This window comes from Melanaphis sacchari, unplaced genomic scaffold (assembly GCF_002803265.2).
Source record: "Melanaphis sacchari strain LSU unplaced genomic scaffold, SCAv2.0 Contig1_pilon_pilon, whole genome shotgun sequence".
In the NCBI taxonomy this organism is placed as follows: Eukaryota; Metazoa; Arthropoda; class Insecta; order Hemiptera; family Aphididae; genus Melanaphis; species Melanaphis sacchari.
In genome coordinates this window covers 829,890-834,802 of record NW_020270976.1, presented here as the reverse complement: position 1 = coordinate 834,802, position 4,913 = coordinate 829,890, and positions in this window count along the sequence as shown.

Genomic DNA, 4,913 nt, shown 5'->3' with positions numbered 1-4,913 from the left:
CCCCCCGAATGCTCGGCGGCCGTTTCAGCGCCGCGCGCGCGACGGTTCTGATTAATGTTGCGCGTACAACCCCTTTCAACCGTGGTCGCGGTCATCGCGCGCGAGCGGGTGCTAAACGCGCGCACACGCACGCACTACGCATAACTGCAGCGTTACGCATATATTACATCACGCATACGTTGTTGTGATGTTATTTGCACGCGCCGCGCGCGCGCACCCCGCACGCCGCGCCATTCCCGCGGCACGCTTCTCTAACAACTGACCGCCGACACTGCTCCCGTGTACGAGACTCATCACGGTCACGTCCGCCGATCGGTTTGATCGGACTGCTGAACAAAATCGATCAGTTCGCCTGTCGATTTCATTTTGCGCACTCCATACGAATCTCAACTGATAGCTCTGTGTGTGTGTGTGTGTTTACCGGATAATCTTAAAAACAGTACGGTCCCGCTGCGTTATGCCGATCACCGTGCGCAGTAAAAATATTAAATAAATTAATATAAGAGGACACGAAATCTTAAACAGGCTTACCGACGTATAACAATATTATGAGATACGTGGTGTGTCTGCAGCAATCCGAATAGACGTAGTATAATAATTATAGTTTTATAGGTTAACTGTGAGCTATGAACTGAGATTCGGTTTTTATATTGTACGATGTAAGTATTACCAATATTATTAACGAGTAAACAATATGACGCTTGTAGGTAGTTATACGTTCCGTGTGTTTTTCGTTTCAACTCCTGCGTAGGCGGTAGGTACCGCGGAATCTTTTGGATGCTTTCTGTTTCTCGTGAATGGAAATTTTCATTTTTGAGGGCCGCGATTCCGTCGTGTGATACGGGTGTTCCAGAATCGTCGAGTATGAATTTTTCTGTACCTCACGAACCACTAGCATAACTTCATCATGACATTTTAGTCTTGGAAAATTAGAGTTGATAAATACAACTTGATATAGGTACAACAGTTAGCGTGTTTTCGGACCCAGCGATCAGCGGAGTACATACATAATTAATAGAAATAATAGCTAGTATACAATCATAATATTGTGGTATTATGGAATAAAGATAATAAAACAATAATTTATGATATTTGTTTTCAGGTATTTTCAGGAGATTTTTGACAATATTAATATTCAAATTATTATTTTTTATTAATATTCCGTTATTACATATACTATATTATTTAGTAATAACGTCCCGTCGCATATGTCCCTGCCGTTGTTGTTTATTCTGTATAAACGTCAACAAAACGTTTTCCGCGGATTTTCCAACTACACATCCTCCTCACCCCATCATACCACACCACACGACTCTGCTTGACGGTTTCAATTATTACTATTATAGTTGTTGTTATTATTATTATTGTTATTACGTTACTATATGTACAATCGCTCACCAACTGGCAGCAGTGACAATTATTATTATTTCATCACCCGCGCTTGTATGTCAGCCAACGAAACAATTGGGTTTCCTGAGCGTTTGTCAACACAAATTTGATTAATACATTTCAACAGGGTTGTTATGTCTTAAACACAATATTTTAAATAACACGAGAAAACACATATGTTTGGAAACATTTGTTTCTAACGTTTTGTAAATTGTTTAAAACTTTCAAAAGATTGAAACATTTTGTTTTTTTAAAGTAATTATTACATTTTTTGAGTATCTTATTTACCTAGAAAATTCTTAAAACTGCATTCTTTTACTCTTTATACTATATACATAATACGTATAATCCTATAAATTATTATAATATTCTTTTTATAACTTAAAACAAAAAATCAGTGTTCTTCAAACATAATTTTCAAACGTACCTTATGTATAAAGTTACAAACAGTAATATGTTTTTAAGAATAGGCACATATATGCATATTATATATTTAAATATTTTCCATAGAATGGTAATTGATAAGTCCAATGTTACAACAGGTATTATATAAATACAAAAACTTTAGTTTTGCTTACAAATATTTTTTGTTTTTATCATAAGAATTATTATACGTTTAACTCATAGGTGCTAATCATTGTGTAATAATTTTGTTTTAAATTGTTGTATCTTATGGTAAAATACTTTGTTTTAAATAGTAGCCATTTAAGACCAAAACAATTTATTTCGTTTTAATATAATTTTAAGTATAATAAAACTTTTATTTTTAAAAAATTCGCCAAATTTTAATCACAGTAATTTACATGATATTTCTATATAATAATATTATTGTTATAGCTAGTATAGCCTATAGATTTAAATCAATAATGTTTAAAATAAAATTATAAAATGTTCAACTGAATAGTTTTAATTATTGAATTTCGTTATTATTTTCATAGCTAATTTTTTTTTTTTTATTGAACTTAAGCTTCGGCGACTAGGGCCATTAGCTGTTGTAGAGGTTATGAACTGTGGTAGGGGTACGATTGGTACGGTAGGTTGTTTTTTTATGATTGTTACGGTTGATAGTAAACGCGTGTATGTTTGGCAAGATTTTTAACTACTATGATCCCGGGTGGTCACCCATCCGGGAGCTAGTAGCTGTGGCCGTTACTTACTCTCAGTCGCATTCCGCGACTGATAGTAGCCAACGCATCACGCCAAGCCTTTCGTAGCTAATAATTAATACGATTATTTATACATTATATACATCAATAAATTCTGTTATAGAATTATTAAATAGAAATTTACTTTTTATAAATACTATAAGAATATTATACATATATTTTTTTTTGTTTATTATTATATTTATATAGAAAATATACCTCTTGTGAGTAACTTATGAGTAAAGAATGAACCGTTTGCTCATTTATTTGGATTCTTGTAAAATGCCCCTAACCTTGGATATTTGTGTGAATTAAATTGTACGTTTTTCGACATTTTTGACTTTAAGTTTGAATTCTGAGTAGTACATGTATACCGACGTTATATTCGAAAAGTTCAAAAATATATTTTTCTAAAAAAAACGTTTACCCATTAAAATTCGATCATTTTCACATGAGCCACTCTTTTGTTCTCATGTTGTTAAGTTTTTTTTTAGATAAATTCAAGTTTAAAATACACATATATATATATATATATATATTATTTACAGGAAGATAACCAACTGTGCTCAGCCTTATTTTATCTTTCAGTAATAAATTTATTTAAATTCTGATTTTTTAAAATTTTAAAACATATTCATTCATTGTTTTAGAGTTCTTGCAATTTTTTTTCAACTAAAGATATAATTTGTGATAATATAAACTACTGTTTATCAAATGAGAACTCATAGTTTTTATTGTAAACTATTAATTAGAAAATTTTTATGTAATTAATTCAAAATTTGAACAATTAATTTTAAGGAAGTAAATTCTTAAAATCTTTATACTACGGATAATAGTCCTTTATAATACTTTTACAAAAATATGAAATATGTATAATACTTATTATCCTAGTACAAATTTTAAAAATTAATAATTATAAAAGTTGATAGATTAATATTAATTAACTACCTATTATAATTTTCAAATCATCATAGTATCCATAGCTCCTATAATATTCTTAGTATCCATTTTTATCATGAAACTATTATTTTTAGTGCATGAATTTAAATAACTCAAAAATTAATTCACCATAGAAAGAAGAGAGGGTGTTTTTATTTAAAAACAAAAGTTAGTATTTCCACAGAATATTTCTTACGTAGTATAAAAGAACTCAAAAATTTAAAAATATGGTCTAAGTATATTTTAATATTTTCAAAAATCAAATTTTTAATAACTGAATTATTAATGAAAAAATAAAATAGTTGGCATGCTTGGTGTATTACCATGTAAATAATATATTAAATAAGCTATATTAATTAATTTGAATTTATTTTGAACCTATAACTATTTCGTTATATTATAATGAAGTTTATTTAAAAATATTATTTTACTAAATTAGGTAAAGAAATACTGTTCGAGTATATGTGTTTAAGTATTACAACAGTTATATCACATTTTAAAAATATTAACATTTTATTGGTGTATGCAGTTTATTTTATAATTTAATTAAGTCCAAGTTCAGTATTTAAACATTTGGAAACTATAACAATTTTATGCATAAAATGTGTTATTAAAAAGTTAAATAAAAACATTAACCGTAAATATTCACCAATGCACAATGGTCTTTACAGTTTACAGATGTAGTATATTACTTATATGAAATAAACAACTATATATATAATTACGTTAATATATATATTATATATATTAATATATATTTATAGATCCTGTATTAAGGTATATATATAACCTTAATACAGGATCTGTTCATGAACTACTTTTAAAACCGAAAATCTGTTTTCCAGGTTTTATGTGGATAGCCAGTCACTCTTAAGTTTAAATCTACGTTTAATTTTAGTATTAACTTTAGGATAGAATAATTCAAAGCTTTAAGAACTCTTGAGAATTCTTGCCAGATCAAACAATCTTTGATTAATTCATTTCAGTCAATATGCAGCGGTGATAATATTATAGTGATACATGTAGGTAATAATATAGTATAGTTGTTAATTATTTTGATCGGCTGTATATTATACTTAAATAAACTTACATACTACATACACGATGTAATGATATATTTTGTGAACATCGTTCTGTTTTTCGATTGGTTGAATTATCTATATGGTGTAAAATAAACTATGGAACCAAATATTTTTTTTTTTAAATTTTTTTTATTAAACTAATTATTTTAATAATTATATGAACAGTGAACACGAAACTCTTATGAATTCTTGAAAAATAAACTCTAAATTTATACTAAAAAAACTCATTAAAAATGCTTGTTAAGTATACAACAAAAATAGTTTAATAATTATTCATAGTATCTGTATACTTCTTAATACTGATTGGATGAAGGATAAATAGACGGTAGGTAGGTTAATATCGTACAGATTTGGATTT